The sequence below is a fragment of the Bombina bombina genome, chromosome 2 (assembly GCF_027579735.1).
Source record: "Bombina bombina isolate aBomBom1 chromosome 2, aBomBom1.pri, whole genome shotgun sequence".
In the NCBI taxonomy this organism is placed as follows: Eukaryota; Metazoa; Chordata; class Amphibia; order Anura; family Bombinatoridae; genus Bombina; species Bombina bombina.
In genome coordinates, this window is record NC_069500.1 from 388043666 (window position 1) to 388065907 (window position 22242).

Consider the following 22242-nt stretch of genomic DNA (forward strand, 5'->3'; position numbering starts at 1 on the left):
CATATGAGATGGGGTGATAATTATGCTTCGAGTTATCAATGTCCCATGGAAGTGTTGTCAGAGTTCTATTAGTGGTCACTATATATGAGTAAAATCTAGGGCAGGAGAAGACATCGGCACAGTAACTATTCCTTGTTATCATTTGACATGACCTCTAGGCTGTGCCATCTCGGCCGCTGACAGCACAGCCCTCATATAACCAATTATCAAAGATACTGCAGTACAGATATCAGCCCTATCAAAGATTGCCTAGACACACATGAAATTATCAGATAACATGCAAATTAATATAGTGTTATATATAAATTGTATACATGGAGTAATATAAATCAGTTCAGCAAAACACAATTGAGTGGTGCAATATGACTCGCTGAGTCAGAGGTAAGGTTGATGTACCTGTATAACCAAGGTTTGGGCAACTGATCTAAAAAACATATACCATCTGTGGTTAATCTCAATATATCAACAGTTATACTCATATGGTTTTGAAGAAGAAGGGTTTGTATTATACACTTCGCTAAGGCTGCTCCACCCTCAGTAAATATCATGTAAACAGATATGGTGTAATATAAGATATGTGTATATAGGAAATTCAATGAACTCTCAGAGAGCAAATATAACCCAAGTTGGTACATTTTATACATTCAATTAAAGCAATCTTCTCACAGTAGTAAGTATATATAGAACGCCTGTTAATTAGGGTAGCATAACTAGAAATGAATATATCTTTATATGAAATAGTGTATAACTCCACATCAGCCTATTACATAAAACCATAAATTGTGCACAACACACGGTAAGTGTTCAAGGGGTATGAATAAAAGCAAACCAACAGGGTAATATAAACATACACAAAAGTATAATGTATTCGCAGTCAACTATTATACCCTGTAAGCTGGGGAGGGAATCACAGATATGATCTATAGACTTGTATGGCCCCTCTTGAGATCCGGCTAATATCCTACCTACGTAGAGAAAAATGAGGTGAGCACAACAGTTCAATTTGTATACAGCTTGACCAACATGTTGTGGGCATACGGACCACTAAGTAGATATCAACTAGCCTATACAACTTTTCTCTGGAGCCACACCAATGAGGTGGTCTCTCCAGTCTGTTGCCAGGTTTATTCTCTCTGTAGCTACCTTCATAGGTCCGGAGCTGCCATTTTTCACATCGGTGACATAAGTAGATGACATAAGTAGATGAGGTTGGAGGTTCCCCTGACTGCTGCCGCCATATCATTCTTCCTATGAGCTGACTTCTCTGCTCTGGTATTGGGGGTAAATCTGAGCAGTTCTGCGGTGCTAATCAGTGTGGGTGTTGAGTGGTGGTTCTGTCTGAGCAGCAGATATCTCTGGAATGTATGAGTCTCCATTGCATTTAGTGTGTCTGTGATCTCGGCGCCTTGAGCAAGGATCTGGATGTCTGCGACCGTGTCGCAGGGTTCTGTTATATCATCGGAGTTCTTCAAAAGTCCAACGTCATCTTGGGAGACATGTGGTGCAGCCAGCTGCCCAAACCACTGAGTGATTAAGATATGCAGTTCAGATACGTTGTCCTCCAGTAAATCGCATATCTCATCCTCAAGCCCTTCTATCTCCATTATCAGACAATGAGGATTGCGAATCAGCCAGCTGAGTGATCCCTGTATCCGGGGAGAAAAATATAGCGCGGTCTCCAGCCTTCAAAGCTTTTGTTTGCTGCGTGGTGAAGCCAAACATCATAGACAAGAATCGCATTGCTGTAATATCTGAGTAGCTTCTCTTATGATTATATTCCAACTTTACACCTTTCATAGCTATAAGCTTCATTGTAATATAAGAAAAAGCAGATTAAAATTTGTGTATACTACATTTATGTAGAGAGCTCCCTCAAGATGCGTCTTGCCGGCTCGGGTCCGTGCTCCACCCTCCCAACTTAATTATTCCTTATTGCTCTTTATAAAAATGTAAGAGTCTGTTAGAAAGCTTGATGCATTTTTTTCCCAATTTAGAGAGATATGTAGACACCTCAACAGATCCAGCATGTAAAAAAGCCTTGTCCCTTACAAACTGTAGGACAACTTTTTGTGGAACAACTAATATGACTTATGAATATAGTGCTCGGAACTCAACAGCCTTCAGATGTAATAGCATCCAGAAAAAAATATTGGTAATTAAATACCATAGTGAAACTACACAAAGTAATTCAAAGGGTAAGGTCAAGAGCATCTACAACCAGAAGTCCTATGGAGGTATAATATTTCTGACTCAAGGTAAAATATGAGCCAAGGCCTGGAAAACGCTGTGATTGTTGAACCTTGAAAGGTAACTCTTATGTAAGAACTGCAGAAGATGGCAGGTTTCAAATTACTTACAAAGGATCACGTGTTAACATCAAAGATAAAAAGGTATCTGTCAGGGAACCAAGAAACAGATGGAGACGTGCCGGACAGATTGCTCAGCATGCAAATGCACTGTGGCTGAGCTCTGTAGCAAACCAAGGGTTGCAGGTTCAATCCCCGGCGAGGTCCACTCAGCCTTTCATCCTTCCGAGGTCAATAAAATGAGCAGCGCCTTGAGACCCTTACATTACCCAATACATACATACATACACAAATGCTAAATTAATCATACCTTTATTAAAAAAAAAAAAAAAAAAATAATAAACAGTCCAAAAGGCAATTGACAAGCAGTAGTCAAAGTCAGTGGGGGTAGTCATACGAGCAGGGTCAGGAACCAAATCGAGTAGTCAGATGAGTTGTGGTCAGGAACACAAAGAACAGCATAGTCAAGAACAAGCCAGGGATCAGGAACCAGAAGGAACATCAAACAAACCAGGTTATACACAGAGTCAGGAACACAGGAACGTGAGGGAAGTCAGAGACAACGCAAGGGCAAATGCAAACAGGATGGAGGTAGTTAAAGAGAATGATGACATCATCATTCTGGGACTGCAACCTGTCTCTCTCTGATGATGTTCTCCAGTTTGGCAATAGGAGGGAGCCTGGAGTAGTGATCAGCACTACACACTCTGCTACAAGCAAGATGAGAAGACAGGTGAGTCTAAAATGGCAGCAAAAATAAAAAACAGCAAATAACTTATTAAAGTAAGGGAGAAACCCTGACAGTATCACAGCCTAAGCGGTAGAAATAGAGGATTTCATTGCCATCAGCATTGTTTAAATTACTTAATTTGTAATAAACAGCTGTCACAGATATGACCACTTAACCAGGCTGCATCTTAGGTTGGCATGCTGTAAAGACTTCTAATGAAGAACCTATGAAAAGACAGGAATCAATGATGGAGCTTCCAGTGGTAGGCATTTAAATAAACAGAACCAAGTTATTCTGGGCTAGAATAGCATTTCTACGTTCTGCAATTGGAGAAAACAAATATTTCTTGCATTTCATTTCTGAGAAGGGATTCTGTTGTAGGAAAATGACAGAATTGTAGAACTTTTTCTACAGGTGAGGTATGGCACAGTAGTCCTGTTGTCTGAAAAATATTTACAAGCATTCCTTCCAAAATGTACTGGAAGTGATTGAGTGCCAACGCTACCGCTCTTATCTCTAAGTAATTGATTTTTTTTCTTGAGTGTATTTAACATAAGGCTTCCTTACTATAAGGGTTTGAATGTGCAGTTTGATGTACTGTATCTAATTGGTACTGATAAGAGGATACCTCTTCCAAGATTTTTGTTTTACAAGCATTTGAGAAGCAGCTTCCACATACTGAGGAAGTACTTCTGCAAGGGACTCATCTATCCCCTTGCATAGTCCATTTGAGTGACAGATGACATTTTCCCCAAAAGATACATCCATTCTCTTAACAGAAAGAAGTGTTCTGAAGAAAATATAAACTTGCTAAATATTGAGCTCTAATAGACTGGGTATCGATCTGTATGTGTTACTGCTACCAGAAAAAAACACTTGCTGACATGGTGTAAATAAACATTTGTCGAAGTTGACCAAACATCTATTATCTTTAAAAAAAAAAAAAAAAGGAATTCTCTTGTCTTTAAGGTTTACATTTTCTCATTACAAATTACAGATACATCAGAAGACATAAGCAAATGTTTGAATAGTCTATTGGTCAGTATTGCTGCATCCACTTTAGGAGGTAAAACCAAAAAAGCAACTTCTGTCTTTCTCATTAAAAAAGTTATTCCTAATACAGTTCAAACAAGGCTGGGGAAACAGGAAATTAAATCAGTAACAGAGGTTTTAAACCACTCTTTAGAGGTAGATGTCTAAAGTATCTTTAATTACCTTAAAGGGACAGTCTACTCCAGAATTGTTATTGTTTTAAAAGCTAGATAGTCCCTTTATTACCCATTCCCCAGTTTTGCACAACCAACACAGTTATATTAATATACTTTTTACCTCTGTGATTACCTTGTATCTAAGACTCTGCAAACAGCCCCCTTAATAAGTTCTTTTGACAGACTTGCATTTTAGCCAATCAGTGCTGGCTCATAAATAACCCCATGGGAGTGAGCACAATTTTTTATCTATATGGTACACATGAACTAACACTGTCTAGTTGTGAAAAACTGTCAAAATGCACTTAGATAGGAGACGGCCTTAAATGGCTTAGAAAATGAGCCTACCTAGGTTTAGCTTTTAACAAAGAGCATGTCCACTACTGGATCACCACTGAAACAGAGGCTGAGAACTGGAGCCAGGTAAAACTATCCACTATGTACATGGACAGAATTAAGAATGAAATGGAGTGACTTTTATACAAGTAAGTTACAAAGAGTCTGGCTCTACCTATATCTCTTGGGGGATACTGTCCACTTGAACTGTAACTGTTATGCAAGAGCTGCAAAAGATGTCAAGTTTCAAATTACTTATATAGAATTTAGGTGTTGCCATTCAGGAGCAAACAAGGTATCCAAGACTATGTTGTAGAAGTAGAGGATTTCTTTGCCATCAGCATAGATTATAGAATTACTTAATTTGGAATATACAACTATCACATATGTGACCACTAAACCAGACTGTGTGCAAGACTTCTGATGAAGACCCTCTGGGAAGACAAGAATCATACATGAAGGTTCCAATGGTAATTATTATCATTATCAGTAATTTATAAAACGTCAACAGATTCTGCAGTGCCTAAACATAGGTATGATGTGTAAGGTAGCATTTATTGGGAACAAATGGTAGAGGGCTCTGCCAAGAGTTGCACAAGCTTACATGCTAAGGGGGTTCAATGGGATAACAAAGGAGGAGAGGGACTGAGGTTAGAAAAGATTTAGCATATATTGTATGCATCCCTAAACAGTAGCTTAAAACTATCAAAACTAGGGGAAAGTACAGTGGAGCGAGGCACAGAGTTCCACAAAATAGGAGTCAGTCTGGAGAAGTCCTGTAGCTGGGAATGTGAGGAGGTAACAAGTGAGGAGGAGGTCATGAGTACAGCGAAAAAGGACAGGAGGGAGAGTATCTAGAGAAATAGTCTGAGATATAAGAAGAGAAATGTTTGTGAGGGCCTTGAATGTCAGAGTCAGAATTTTGTGTTTAATTCTGGAGGCTAGAGGAGGCCAGTAAAGGGATTGACAGAGAGGTGCAGCAATTGAAGAGTGACATGTAAGGAAGATCAGCCTGGCAGAGGCATTCATTATGGATTATAAAGGATAGACGGCAGCTAGGGAGACCAGAGAAGATGGAATTGGAATAGTCAAGGCGGGAAATTATGAGAAAGCAGATTAGAATCTTAGTTGTGTCTTGTGTGAGGAAGTGTCAAATTTTGGAGATGCTTTTAAAATGGAAGGGGTTGGAGTTGACCAAAGACTGGATGTGAGCAGTGAGTGAAAGATCTGAGTCAAGTGTTATAATGTTATTATCACTAGTTATAGAAAGATGGAGGGTTGAGGTTTAGGAAAAAGAGGAGAAAATAAGGATCTCAGTTTTGGAGAGATTTAGCTTAAGGTAGTGAGAGAACATCCAAGATGAAATATGAGATATATAGTTTGTGATGCAAGTTAGCAAGGAAATGAATGTCTGGTGCAGAGAGGTAGAGTTGGGTAGCATCAGCATACAAATGATATTGGAACCAGTAGGACTTTATAAGGGAACCTACTGATGACGTCTAAATTGAGAAGAGAAAGGGACCAAGGACAGAGCCTTGTGGTTCCCCAACAGAAAGTGGTAAAGGGGCAGAGGATGTATTAGAGAAGGCTACACTAAAGGTACAGGTAGGAGAAGAACCCTAAGCTGTGTCGCAAATGCCAAAAGATTGGAGGGTTTGGAGCAAAAGAGGGTGGTCAACAGTATCAAAGGCTGCAGACAGAATGATAAGGATTAACAGAAGTGCCTGTTCGATTTTGCTGTAAAAAGTCATAAGTAATCTTAATGATTGCTGTCTCTGTGGAGTTTTGATGTTGAATTCCAGATTGCAGTGGTCAAGGAGGGAGTGTAATGTAAGGAAATATGATAAAGTGCATATACTAGCTTTTCCAGAAGTTGGATGGGGAATGGTAAGCATCTGAGCAATGAGAACCAAAGTATTTTTTGCTAGAATAGCATTCATGTTATTACCTTCAGAATGTCATTCTGAATTCTGCAAACTATTATGGTAATCAATGAAATTGGAGGAATCTAATTTCTGAGAAAGTATCCTGTTAGAAAATTATAAAACTGTAGAACTGCTCTCTGTAACTGTCATTGTGTTTGAAACAAAGGTTGCTTAAAAAATCCACTTGAATGCTTCCTGAGGATCAGTAAAATGTACTTCTGTTATATTTCTCATATATATTTGAGTCCTGGAAAAAATAAGCCAGTTTTCTGGAGCAGTTGGAAACTTTGTATTAGCTCTTGATGTCTAAAGTATGGAGCAGTAGTGATGTTGTCTGAACCTGAAAAATTTGTACAAGTATTCCTTCCCAATTTTCAACTGACCTCGAATGTATTTACATAATGCTCCCTAACTGTAAGGGATTAAGTCTGCAGCTAGATGTATGCAATTGGGACTGATAAAGGAAACCTCTTCCTAGATTTTCAGTGTCTATCTGCCAATCTACATGTACGGCAAATAGTTTTTTGTTTTTTACTAGCATTTGAGATGCAACTGCCATATAATGAGGTACTTCTGAAAGTAACTCATCCTTCACCTTGCATATTCCATTTAAATAACAGATGACAATTTCCCCAAAAGACACATCCATTCTCTTAACTGAAAGAAGTCTTTTCTAAACATTTCTGAAGAAGTTATAAACTTGCAGAATCTTGAGCTCTGATTTGCTACCGGAAAAAATGCTTGCTGAGATGGTATTATTCGACTTTTGCCAAATTTGATCAAACACCCGTTATTTCTTTTTTAAAACTAATGTTCTTGTCTTTCTGACTTACGCCCTGGAACTCTTCCTAGAACACTAAAAATATATCACACAGATACTGAAAGATAAAGAAATCTTGTCTTCTGAAGTGCATTACTAAAGAAAGAAGAACTTTGGTAAAGTTTGAGATGTTTGAGATGCTGTGGCTATCCCAATGGTATAGCTGGAAACTGCCAATTCTATCCCCTCACAGTAAACCTCCCAAACAGTTGATGGATGCCACAAACAGGAATATGGAAATACGAATCCTTGAGATGCATTAAGAAAGGACTTGGGAGATATCGGTCACGCCACAATTGAGAGGGATGCCATCTTGAGTTTACATCCCATGTAATTCTTGTTTAAAGACTGGTGGAATAAAACTGGCCACAATGTCACCAACATTTTCTTTACATTTTGTCCTTACAAATTCTAGAAAAATCAGAAGACATAAGCATTTGTTTCGATAATCTATTGCTCGGTATTGCTGCGTCCACTTAAGAAAGGAATCCTGTTCACTGTGCACATGGACAGATCTAAGAATAGAAGGACTCTATATGCTTACTCATTAGAAATGCAGGTTGTGTTTAGGTACATTATTTTACTATGATCTGACCTCATTATCAAACTAAAACTTATATTAATCAGTTTTTAACAATGCTTTCAATTTCAAAGCAGCATAACAAGGAGCTACTTAATGGCCAGATCTGCCCCACAGCTATAACACTCTTAATATTATTAAATCCAACTTAGAAAATTGGAAAAGTCACATTCTAGTAACAGTTTATAATAATTTCCATTACTGTTCATTTAGCAGACAGATGTGGGCGAAAGTATTGGTACCCTTCTACCTTTTTAGGAAAACGCATAATTTTCTCTGAACTATGTAAACATTGACAAAAGTATTTGGTATCCACCATTCTTTTTTTTAAATGTAAAAGAACAGGAACTTCAATTTTTAATTATGTACAGTAACTGTAAAACAAATGACAATGGCACAGACAAAAATATTGGTACTCTTAACCTAATATTTAGCAGCACAACCTTTGGAGACAATATCTGCAATCAAGTGTTTTCTGTAGCTCTGCATAAGATTTCTACACTTTTCGACTGGCATTTTGGCCCACATTTCTTGAGCAAACTGCTCCAGTTCTCTTAGTTTTGATGGGAGCCTTTTCCAAACTGTGACTTTCAGCTATTTCTTTAGATGTTCAATGGTATTCAGATCTGGCCAATTCAAAATGGTTCAATGTTGTTTTCTTATTTATACTTGGGTGCTTTTTGAGGTATGTTTTGGTTCATTATCCTTTTTGGGGACCCATGACCTGTGACTGAGACACAGCTTTCCGACCACTGGGCATGGCGTTTTGCTCCAGAATGCCTTGATAGTCTTCTGATTTCATCATGCCCTGCACAGATTCTAGGCACCCAGATCCAGAGGCAGCAAAGCAACCCCAAAAGATCCCTGAGCCTCCTCCATGTTTCACAGTATTGGTGTTCTTTTCACGGTAGTTGTTGTGATTTGCCAATATACTCTACTTTTGTTTTGTCTGTCCAAAGGAAATTCTTCAGAAATACTATGGCTTGTCAACATGTATTTTGGAAAATTCCAGTCAGGCCTTTATGTGTTTGTCTCTTAGAAGTGGTGTCCACCTAGTTTTTCTACCATCCAGCCCTTTTTCATTCAGACAGCGAGGAATGGTGCGACTTAAAACTGTTGCACCCTGAGTTTCAACGTCGGCTTGGATATGTTTTGAAGTTGCCATTGGTTCTTTCTCCACCATTCGAACAACCTTTCTCATCATTCTTGGTTCAGTTTTCCTCTTGCGGCCATGGCCAGTGATGTTGGCTACAGTCCCATTTATCCTAAACTTCTTAATAATATTGGCAACAGTGCTCACAGGAACATCAAGCTCTTTATAGATGGTCGTGTAGCCTTTACGTAGACCATGTTTGATTAAAATGCAAGGGCACCAATTTTTTAAAATGCAAGGGTACCAATACTTTCAGCCACAACTGTAAATATGAGTAGCTCAGGAGTATGCAACCTTGTTTGTCAAATAACAAGGGATTGGTTCCTCCTCTCTATCGGACTGTTAAGAAAGGGTTAACCATCTTTATATGACAAGAGCTAATGGATTTATTTATTGCTGTGTATGAATCTGGCAATAAGGGGTTAAAACCATTCACTCTGTGAGGCAGGTAAGAAAATGTTAATTACTTCCAGAAACCAATGGTGAAGCCATACCTCTATAAAAATATGCCCTCAGTTTATTAGCCATAACCATTGCATAAATAATTAAATGCCAAAAAAAAAAAAGTATTTTAAAAGCTTTATAGTTTTCTGGAATCAGAATAAAAGACAAAAAAAGTAAATCTTTAGAAGCTTCCAAATGCTAATTGATGGTGTAAACTAGGTTAAAAGTCTATAGCACGTGAATCACATTGGATGTGTGACAAGCAACCAGCTCTGCAGATATGGCTTTGATAAAAATTCCATCCAGATACAGAATCATATATCCAGTCTCTTGTTATTTTCCAGAGGTGCTTCTAAAATCTTGTTTAACCCTTATATAAAGAAAATGATACCACATTGTTGTCTTATAAAAGAGCCCGGGTGTGGAGCATGACAATCCAGATCCTGAGCAGCCAATGCACTGCAACCAGAGAGGGAAATTACAGTCATCTTCCCCATTGCCGTTAACCTAAAAGCCCTGCCTTTCTTTTTTTGTTTTTTATTTTAACAACATTGGGGAAGTATGTATGTATGGTACAGATCTCAGTGCTAACAAATGTACCAATATGGTAACTATACTATGTACTATACAGATATTTTATGGTTCTTCCTACAAAAATAACAATCAATTTTGTCAGTTCAAATTCCTTTAACCAAATATTTTAAAAATACATAAACACAGCAGAAAAGGGGTATGTTTGTACTATCTCCTCAAATTATAAAGCCATTTCTACCTAGTCATTAACCACATATTCACCTAGTTATAGAGTGTGAAAGAGAATCCAGATCTGTACCATCTTGAAGAAACTGCAGGATCTGCTGAACTGAAGGAAAGTCAGTTAAAATTCTTCCCTTTATTTTATTTGGTAAAAATTACCCATACAGATTAGTACATTTACAGGTGGTCAATATAGTGAAATGCACCATATAAGAACAAATTTTGGTTTCCAGAAACAAGAAGTTAGTTACTGCATTGACAAAGCAATCTTTGCAAGCATTTTCAGCTCTAGAAAATGAACCATGAGATTGAAAATGAAAGAACCTGGAAAACTCGAGGTCCTGTCAAACGAGAAGTGTCAGATCAAGAAACTGGGGCCCCATTGATAGAATGGGACAAGAGGGATGTGTTTGTGCTTGCCAAACTGTAGTCAGTATGAACCTGGGTAGGAAAAAATACTGCATCAAGTTTATACACAAAATGATAATTATTTATAGAGCGAGGTTAAAAACTTTTTCAATAAGTAAAATAAAATAAGAATGAGGAGACACCATTTAGGGTACACCCCAAAGCTAAAATTCACATAACCAGAGAGGTACTCTCATGGATTGAGAAGCTTGTATTTATCAGCTAGGCTATCTGCAGGCTACCTGAAGGCCAAGAGGTGAACAGACCCTTGCAGCAGCAGGAATCTATGCTGACATAGGTCATAACACTAGAGCAGAAATATATAGCCCTGGTTAATATACTCCAAACAGATGGAAAGCAATCAGAAGCTACTAACAAGAAGGGGGAACAAGATGAATCCTGAAGCCTTCTAAGCATTTCCTGACTATATCATGAGGCATGAAGCTGTATATATGCATGAATTATGGCTTATATTATATAATCAAAATAGGAGAAAAGTCATATTATAGTTACAAGACTAAACTAATGTCTGCTGAAAAGATGTATACTACATAAATTCTATACTGCTATATATTCATTCCAAAGAAAAGGGTAATGCACAAAATATTTAAATTGTTGATTTTAAAAATGTGAGATGCAAATCTGTATTCAGATAAACATATCCTTTGTCACATAGATACATCATTATCGAGCTCAGCATGCTTTAATTAGTATATAGTGAGATACTTGGCATCTTTATACAGTACAGTCACTGGGTATTTTGGAGAAATGTCAACTGGCTAATTTTTTTGGCAGAGATGTTTTAACACAGTCACCTTGTGTATCTTGTTAAATATTAAACTGCTGCAATTGTATCTTTATTAAGAGAAGACTCAATGTCCCTTAAAACGTAACCGAAAGACGGGGCTGGAAGGTAATGTTCTCTGTGTAGGCTACAAGTATGTCAACTTTACAAATTTAAATGTATTTGGAACTATAGCAGTAAAGATAAAGTTTACTGAATAAGAGGAATTAAAGGGACATTAAAGGGACATTAAACACTAAATAAATGCCAGAAAGAATGATACATTCAAAGAAAAGATTAGTCTGAGAATAACATGTAGATGTATTTCTTAAAGTTTCATTAGCTGTTTAAATATTGACAAAAAAGTGTAAAGTTTTAGTGTCTATAAAGCAATGGGAGCTACCATGTTGTAACTTAGGTTACCTTCTCTGTTGTGGCCAATTAGGGACAGTTATAAATAGGTCACTAGAGTGGGCAGCCAATAGCTGTGTGGAATATAACAGTTTTCTGCACATCCATTTCTAACAGGAATTGAAAATCTGACAATTTCAAAATGGAATGATAGAAAAAGGGAAGAAAATAAATAATGAAAGTATACTGCAGTATTTTTTTTTATATATACGATTTATCATTTTATATTGCCATCTCAAAGTGTTTAATGTCCCTTTAAGTTCACTAGACAGATTGAGTTTGGAAATTAACAGAACCATGAATATTGCACTGCAAATTGAACAGCACATGAAAGGGGTGGCCTGTCATTTTAGCTAATGTGAGGGCAGAGAGAGTACATTTTCAGGACCATTGTTACACAAGTTCCTTAAAAGCATAGAAAGGTCAAAACTGAAATGTGCATAGAAAATAGAAGCATTTTGCAATATATTTTCATTAGCAAACATTTGTCTAGTTATAGTTATTACTGTTTTCAGTGGCATATGTGCATATGCTTTGAGGGTCTGCTGCACCTTCTCAAAGAGTCACCAATGGTGTATATGACACAATACACACCCCCAGCAGCTCTCTGAGCTTGAATACTGGTGCACAGGCCCTTACAGCATGTGTGTGTATGGCACTGAAAAATAGTCATAGGTTTTATTAGAAGCACCTTTGCTAATGGAAGTATTTTGCAAAAAATGCTTCTATTTCAAATTGAAAAGCTCCCATGCACATTTCAATTTCAAGCTTTCTATCCCTTTAAATGTTATACCTGGTCTATAAAGTATATGTAGTTAAACACTAGCTTGTGTTTAGCATACTGAAACCTAGGTAGTCACATGTAATAAAAGAGCCTTGCCAAGTTTAAATAATAATATTAATTAGAGAACTATATTGTGAAAGGGGTGTGAACCTTTATATTATGATCAGCTTTCAGGAAGTCTATTCCAAGAAGCACCAGAATATTTCTGTTTTTTTTTTTTTTTATTTATTTTATTTTTTACAAATTATTACAACCAAAATAATTTCTAAAGTTCGCAAACAGCTCTTATTTAAAAAGGCTGATGTATTTGTATTGTTCTCACGGTGTTGCTAATATTCCTTTATTACAAGCAGGGTGTCCCAGTTTATTAGGAAACGCTATTTTAGCCAAATAAATTGGCCCTTGTTAATAAAGACTAATTTGATTTAAGGAATCATGAACAGGCAGTACAGGGACACATTAATAATATTTAGTTATAAAATTTAATTGCTTCTTTTTTTTTCTTAGGTTTTTTTTTTTCTGCTTTAGCGCAGACCGCCTGGCGGAAATGTCATTCTGGAGACAGGGCCTTTAGATTAGTAATTCATTTACTGACTCTGCTGGTCTGCAGTTTAATGACTTAATCAGGTTTGCTACGAGGCTGGTTCAAAGCTCCCAGGCATAATTCAGGTCATGGACCACACTGCTGATAGGCTGCTCTCCAAACCTTAGAGCAGCGCAGCCACCAGGTGAATACAGACTCTTGACCTTTATACTTCTCTGGGAATACTTGGTTTAATAGGAACAAATAGCACTAACAGCTTAACCTTTTCATTTCTGGAAAATATGCATCATACTCTTAAGAAGAGATTTACCTTTTAGTTAGAATTCCAAATGAAAAGCACTAAATGTTTACAATGATCTAAAAAATCTAAAAGTAAAGACAAAGTAACAATCAATAATTTAAAGGGACATTGTATTCAAGTTGACCATTGTTTCATATAAAAAGGACATTTCAAAACGGCAAATGAACAAACATTTTCTTGTCAGGCTTTCAGAGGTGTGTCCCTCTGCACCAATAGAGCTGAAGCAGAAGTTCTTATCAACCAGTGATCATTAACAGGTGACAACTGATACTGCTAAATCAGTTTTTATTTAATTTTAAGCAGATATTGTTTAAACTACTCCAGGAAAAAAATACTATGTTCAGCATGTTTAAATGTGGTTCTTTCATAGCCACAATATAGCTTTAGTACAATATCAATTTAAAGAAAAATGTCATTTGTTTCTATGTGACATCTTATTAAAGTTAAGTAGTTTTATCACATGAGGAATATCTTTTTTTCTCACCACTCACTTAAGACAACGCTGGTATTACGAGTTTTCTGCAAGCCGGCGTTAGCCTCAGAAAAGTGAGCGTTGAGCAAAATTTAGCTCCACATCTCACCTCAATACCAGCGCTGCTTACGTTAGCGGTAAGCAGGTCAAACGTGCTCGTGCACGATTTCCCCATAGGAAACAATGGGGCTGAGCTGGTTGAAAAAAAACCTAACACCTGCAAAAAAGCAGCATTCAGCTCCTAACGCAGTACTATTGTTTCCTACGGGAAAATACATTTTACGTCTACACCTAACACCCTAACATGAACCCCCGAGTCTAAACAACCCTAATCTTACACTTATTAACCCCTAATCTGCTGCCCCCGACATCGTCGCCACCTACATTATATTACTAATCCCTAATCTGCCGCTCCGGACACCGCAGCCACGTACATTATATGTATTAACCCCTAATCTGATGCCCCCAACATCGCCGAACCCTACATTTTATTTATTAACCCCTAATCTGCCCCCACCCAACGTCGCCGCAACTATATTAAATGTATTAACCCCTAATCTTCCGCCGCCAACGTCGCCGCCACTATAATAAAATTATTAACCCCTAAACCTAAGTATAACCCTAACACCCCTCTAACTTAAATATAATTTAAATACATCTAAATAAATTTACTATAATTAACTAATTTATTCCTATTTAAAACTAAATACTTACCTGTAAAATAAACCCTAAGATAGCTACAATATAACTAATAGTTACATTGTAGCTATCTCAGGGTTTATTTATTTTTTATAGGCAACTTTGTATTTATTTTAACTAGGTACAATAGTTATTAAATAGTTATTAACTATTTAATAACTACGTAGTTAAAATAAGTACAAATTTACCTGTAAAATAAACCCTAACCTAAGTTACAATTACACCTAACACTACACTATAATTAAATTAATTACCTAAACTAACTACAATTAAATACAATTAAATTAAATAAACTAAAGTACAAAAACAAACAAACACTAAATTACAGACAATAAAAAAGAAACGACCAATTTTTAAACTAATTACACCTAATCTAATCCCCCCTAATAAATTAAAAAAGCCCCCCAAAATAAAAAAATTCCCTACCCTACACTAAATTACAAATTTCCCTTAAAAGGGCTTTTTGCGGGGCATTGCCCCAAAGTAATCAGCTCTTTTACCTGTTAAAAAAAATACAATACCCCCCCAACATTAAAACCCACCACCCACACACCCAACCCTACTCTAAAACCCACCCAATCCCCCCTTAATAAAACCTTGAAGATTACCCTACCTTGAGCCATCTTCACCCAACCAGACACAAGTAGACCTCCAGAGTGGCAGACGTCTTCATCCGATCCGGCCAGAAGAGGACATCCAGACCGGCAGAAGTCTTCATCCAGGCGGCATCTTCTATCTTCTTCCATCCAGAGCGGAGCGGGTCCATCTTGAAGACATCCGACGTGGAGCATCCTCTTCCATCCGACGGCGACTGAAGAATGAAGGTTCCTTTAAGTGACGTCATCCAAGGTGGCGTCCCTTCAATTCCGATTGACTGATAGAATCCTATCAGCCAATCGGAATTAAGGTAGGAAAAATCCTATTGGCTGATTGGATCAGCCAATAGAATTGAAGTTCAATCCTATTGTCTGATCCAATCAACCAATAGGATTGAGCTTGCATTCTATTGGCTGTTCAAATCAGCCAATAGAATGCAAGCTCAATTCTATTGGCTGATTGCATCAGCCAATAGGATTTTTCCTACCTTAATTCCAATTGGCTGATAGGATTCTTTCAGCCAATCGGAATTGAAGGGACACCATCTTGGATGACGTCACTTAAAGGAACCTTCATTCTTCAGTCGCCGTCGGATGGAAGAGGATGCTTCGCGTCGGATGTCTTAAAGATGGACCCGCTCCGCTCTGGATGGAAGAAGATAGAAGATGCCGCCTGGATGAAGACTTCTGCCGGTCTGGATGTCCTCTTCTGGCCAGATCGGATGAAGACTTCTGCTGCTCTGGAGGTCCACTTGTGCCCGGCTGGGTGAAGATGGCTCAAGGTAGGGTGATCTTCAAGGGGGTAGTGTTAGGTTTTATTAAGGGGGGATTGGGTGGGTTTTAGAGTAGGGTTGGGTGTGTGGGTGGTGGGTTTTAATGTTGGGGGGGTATTGTATTTTTTTTTACAGGTAAAAGAGCTGATTACTTTGGGGCAATGCCCCGCAAAAGGCCATTTAAAGGGCTATTTGTAATTTAGTATAGGGTAGGGAATTTTGTTATTTTGGGGGGCTTTTTTATTTAATTAGGGGGATTAGATTAGGTGTAATTAGTTTAAAATATTTGTAATTTCTTTTATATTTTCTGTAATTTAGTGTTTTTTTCCCGTAATTTAGTTTATTTAATTTAATTGTAATTAACTGTAGGTAGTTTAGAGAATTCATTTAATTATAGTGTAGTGTTAGGTATAATTGTAACTTAGGTTAGGGTTTATTTTACAGGTAAATTTCTACTTATTTTAACTAGGTAGTTATTAAATAGTTAAAAAAAAGTGAGCGGTACACCTGTACCTGCCTGACTCGTAATACCAGCGGGCGTTAAAAAGCAGCGTTGGGACCCCTCAAGGCTGCTTTTTAAGGCTAACGCAAGACTCGTAATCTAGGCGAATGTTTCTATACAGATTCATTTGATCCACTCTAATAGCAGGCTATATGCAGCTTTTTACATGGAATCTAAATGCCATTCTAGTATAATACAGGTTTATAAACAATAAGCCCCTGACAATAGTTTCCTCAGTCAAATGAGGTAAAAAAGTAACAAAATCAGATTACAAACACAAATGCCATTTTACAATATGCATGTTGTATAGTTCCTTTGTTGCTGATTATTCCCAAGAACATATACCAAGCTTGTTGAAAGCTATTTATAGTTCTTCGCTTCCCGTGGTGGAATTAAAGGGCTTCCTTGCTTTTATGAATGCAAATGTATTTAAACACATGCAGAGATCATGAACAACAGCTAATTGGTGTTACTGCAGGCTTTATTACTCCAATCAAATTCTCATACAGCTCTAATTCCACTACAGTAGAGAACACCAATCAAGGTAACTATTTCAAACAATAACTACATTTTGGTAACATTATTTATTTAATCAGATATGTTTGATCATTTTTTTCCAATACAGGTTTACTGTCTCTGTTCTCATGGTTATGTCAGATTAACACTTTTTACAGATAGAAAAGGCAGTCAAGGATGATATTTTTTTTTCCCAAACACAATTATTTATTATATAGCACTTCCAAGATAACTAAAAATTGTAGGTGCTTGAAATTACTTCTAACCACATAATGAAATCAATTGATACCCTGGATAACACAGTTTTAGTAGTATAGTCCTAAAGGCTATAGCCTAACCCATCCAATAAACATGTTTCAAAGATACAGAAACATCATCTCACCCTCAATGTGTTTTGAAGTTCAGGGGCACACCCTTTAAGAAGGCTCTTCAGTATGTTTAGTTTATCTATTTTGCTATAGCCAGTAAGGGACTGATATAAATGCACAATTACGGCATAGAATGATGTACAGTCAAAATGTATGAATCCTACAGATTGTACTGCAGCCTCTTTGGGACTGTGGAAAAAACACTATTTTCAGATTTAAATTACAGGAAAAATAAATAATATATTACGGCTAGATTACGCGTTTTGCGTTATGAGGGGTGCAGTGCTAACTTGCACGTTATTGTCACCGCTCACTTACCTACAGCGCTGGTATTACAGGTTTTCATAAACCCGGCGTTATTAGGCAAGAAGTGAGCATAGAGCAAAATTGTGCTCCATACCGTACTTCAATACCAGCGCTGCTTAAGTCAGCAGTGGGCTGGTTTTACATGCTTGTGCACGATTTCCCCATAAACATCAATGGGGAGAGCCGGCTGAAAAAAAGCCTAACACCTGCAATAAAGCAGCGTAAAGCTCCGTAACGCAGCCCCATTGATTCCTATGGGGAAACTAAATTTATGTTTACACCTAACACCCTAACATGAACCCCGAATCTAAACACCCCTAATCTTACACTTATTAACCCCTAATCTGCCGCCCCCAACATCGCTGCCACCTACATTATACTTATTAACCCCTAATCTGCTGCCCCCAACGTTGCCGACACCTACATTATACTTATTAACCCCTAATGTCCCGCCCCCAATGTCGCCGCAACCTACCTACACTTATTAACCCCTAATCTGCCGCTCCAGACATCGCTACCACTATAATAAACATATTAACTCCTAAACCGCCGCACTCCCGCCTCGCAAACACTAGTTAAATATTATTAACCCCTAATCGGCCGCCCCTAACATCGCCGCCACCTACCTACATTTATTAACCCCTAATCTGCCGCTCCCAACATCGCCGCCACTATCCTAAATTTATTAATCCCTAAACCTAAGTCTAACCCTATCCCTAACACCCCCTAACTTAAATATAATTAAAATAAATCTTAATAAAAACTCCTATCATTACCTAAATTATTCCTATTTAAAACTAAATACTTACCTGTAAAATAAACCCTAAGCTAGCTACAATATAACTAATAGTTACATTGTATCTAGCTTAGGGTTTATTTTTATTTTACAGTCAAGTTTGTATTTATTTTAACTAGGTAGAATAGTTACTAAATAGTTATTAACTATTTACTAACTACCTAGTTAAAAAAAAAAAAATTACCTGTAAAATAAAACCTAACCTGTCTTACACTAACACCTAACATTACACTACAATTAAACAAATTAAATTAAATACAATTACCTAAATTACAAAAAACAGCCAATAGAATGCAAGCTCAATCCTATTGGCTGATTGGATCAGCCAATATGATTGAAGCTCAATCCTATTGGCTGATTGCATCAGCCAATAGGATTTTTTCACCTTTAATTCCGATTGGCTGATAGAATTCTATCAGTCAATCAGAATTAAAGGGACGCCATCTTGGATGACATCATTTAAAGGAACCTTCATTTGTCTTTAGTCGTCGGAAGAAGAGGATGCTCCGCGCCGGATGTCTTGAAGATGGACCCGCTCCTCGCCGGATGGATGAAGATAGAAGATGCCGTCTGCATGAAGACTTCTGCCCGTCTGGAGGACCACTTCTGCCGGCTTGGATGAAGACTTGTCCCGGCTTCATTGAGGACTTCTTGCCGCTTCGTTTAGGATGGATGCCCGGTCTTCAAAACTGTAAGTGGATCTTCGGGGGTTAGTGCTAGATTTTTTTAAGGGTTTATTGGGTGGGTTTTAGTTTTAGATTAGGGTTTGGGCAGCAATAGAGCTAAATGCCCTTTTAAGGGCAATGCCCATCCAAATGCCCTTTTCAGGGCAATAGGGAGTTTAGGTTTTTTAGTTAGGATTTTATTTGGGGGGTTGGTTGTGTGGGTGGTGGGTTTTACTGTTGGGGGGGTTGTTTGTATTTTTTTTACAGGTAAAAGAGCTGATTTCTTTGGGGCAATGCCCCGCAAAAGGCCCTTTTAAGGGCTATTGGTAGTTTATTGTAGGCTAGGGTTTTTTTTTATTTTGGGTTTTTTTTTATTTTGATAGGGCTCTTAGATTAGGTGTAATTAGTTTAAATATCTGATAATTTCTTTTTTTATTTTGTGTAATTTAGTGGGTTTTTTTGTAATTTAGGTAATTTATTTAATTGTAGTGCTAGGTGTTAGTGTAACTCAGGTTAGGTTTTATTTTACAGGTAAATTTGTATTTATTTTAGCTAGGTAGTTAGTAAATAGTTAATAACTATTTAATAACTATTCTACATAGTTAAAATAAATACAAACTTACCTGTGAAATAAAAATAAACCGTAAGCTAGATACAATGTAACTATTAGTTACATTGTAGCTAACTTACACCTAGATTTAGAGTTTTGCGGCCAAAGGGGTGCATTAGCTACGCATGTTTTTTTCCCCCCGCACCTTTTAAATAACGCTGGTATTTAGAGTTCTCTGAAGGGCTGCGTTAGGCTCCAAAAAGGGAGCGTAGAGCATAATTTACTGCCACTTCAACTCTCAATACCAGTGTTGCTTACAGTAGCGGCCAGCTTGAAAAATGTGCTTGTGCACGATTTACCCATAGGAAACAATGGGGCAGTTTGAGCTGAAAAAAAACCTAACACCTGCAAAAAAGCAGCGTTCAGCTCCTAACGCAGCCCCATTGTTTCCTATGGGGAAACACTCTCTAAGTCTGCACCTAACACCCTAACATGTACCCCGAGTCTAAACACCCCTAACTTTACACTTATTAACCCCTAATCTGCCACCCCCGCTATCGCTGACCCCTGCATATTATTATTAACCCCTAATCTTCTGCTCCGGACACCGCCGCAATCTACGTTATCCATATGAAGACCTAATCTGCTGCCCCTAACACTGCGACCCCTATATTATATTTATTAACCCCTAATCTGCCCCCCCAAAGTCGCCGACACCTACCTACACTTATTAACCCCTAATCTGCCGACCGGACCTCGCCGCTACTCTAATAAATGTATTAACCCCTAAAGCTAAGTCTAACCCTAACCCTAACACCCCCCTAAGTTAAATATAATTTAAATCTAACTAAATAAATTATTTCTTATTAAATAAATTAATCCTATTTAAAGCTAAATACTTACCTGTAAAATAAACCCTAATATAGCTACAATATAACGAATAATTATATTGTAGCTATTTTAGGATTTACATTTATTTTACAGGCAACTTTGTATTTATTTTAACTAGGTACAATAGCTATTAAATAGTTAATAACTATTTAATAGCTACCTAGTTAAAATACAAAATTACCTGTAAAATAAATCCTAACCTAAGTTACAATTAAACCTAACACTACACTATCAATAAATTAATTAACTAAACTAACTACAATTACCTACAATTAAATCAACTAAACTAAATTACAGAAAAAAACAAACACTAAATTACAAAAAATAAAAAAAGATTACAAGAATTTTAAACTAATTACACCTACTCTAAGCCCCCTAAAAAAAAATAACAAAGCCCCCCAAAATAAAAAAATGCCCTACCCTATTCTAAAATAAAAAGTTAACAGCTCTATTACCTTACCAGCCCTTAAAAGGGCTTTTTGCGGGGCTGATCAGCCAATCAGATTGAGCTCGCATTCTATTGGCTGATCGGAACAGCCAACAGAATGCGAGCTCAATCTGATTGGCTGATTGGATCAGCCAATCCGATTGAACTTGAATCTGATTGGCTGATTCAATCAGCCAATCAGATTTTTCCTACCTTAATTCCGATTGGCTGATAGAATGATATCAGCCAATCGGAATTTGAGGGACGCCATCTTGGATGACTTCATTTAAAGGAACCTTCATTCGGTGTTAGGACGTCGGAAGAAGAGGATGGATACGCGCCGGCTGCTTCAAGATGGACCTGCTCCTCTCCGGAAGGAAGAAGATAGAAGATGCCACCTGGATGAAGACTTTGGACCCTCTGGAGGACATCTTCTTGCTGGATAGGATGAAGACTTCGGACCCTCTTCTGGACGGATCGGTGATACCCGGCTGGGTGAATACAAGGTAGGGAGATCTTCAGGGGCTTAGTGTTAGGTTTTTTAAGGGGGGTTTGGGTGGGTTAGATTAGGGGTATGTGGGTGGTGGGTTGTAATGTTGGGGGGGTAATGTATGAGTTTTTTACAGGCAAAAGAGCTGATTTCTTTGGGGCATGCCCCACAAAAAGCCCTTTTAAGGGCTGGTAAGGTAATAGAGCTGTTAACTTTTTTATTTTAGAATAGGGTAGGGCATTTTTTTATTTTGGGGGGCTTTGTTATTTTTTTAGGGGGCTTAGAGTAGGTGTAATTAGTTTAAATTTCTTGTAATCTTTTTTTATTTTTTGTAATTTAGTATTTGTTTTTTTTTAATTTAGTTTAATTGATTTAATTGTAGGTAATTGTAGTTAGTTTAGTTAATTAATTTATTGATAGTGTAGTGTTAGGTTTAATTGTAACTTAGGTTAGGATTTATTTTACAGGTAATTTTGTACTTATTTTAACTAGGTAGCTATTAAATATTTATTAACTATTTAATAGCTATTGTACCTAGTTAAAATAAATACAAAGTTGCCTGTAAAATAAATATAAATCCTAAAATAGCTACAATATAATTATTCATTATATTGTAGCTATATTAGGGTTTATTTTACAGGTAAGTATTTAGCTTTAAATAGGATTCATTTATTTATTAAGAAATAATTTATTTTGTTAGA

At 37.2% G+C, this 22242-nt stretch overlaps 1 protein-coding gene and 1 long non-coding RNA gene across 3 annotated transcripts in view; one reads left to right on the forward strand and one right to left on the reverse strand.

The window, feature by feature from the left end:
• The window catches only part of RIMBP2 (RIMS binding protein 2), a 1089352-nt gene that overhangs the window by 531682 nt on the left and 535428 nt on the right, over positions 1-22242 (reverse strand). The window lies entirely within an intron of this gene.
• LOC128648907 (uncharacterized) overlaps positions 13286-22242 on the forward strand; it is a 215585-nt gene continuing 206628 nt past the window's right edge. The window contains exon 1 of the long non-coding RNA XR_008400632.1: positions 13286-13373. This is a non-coding gene — a long non-coding RNA (uncharacterized LOC128648907). The remainder of the gene's footprint in view (positions 13374-22242) is intronic.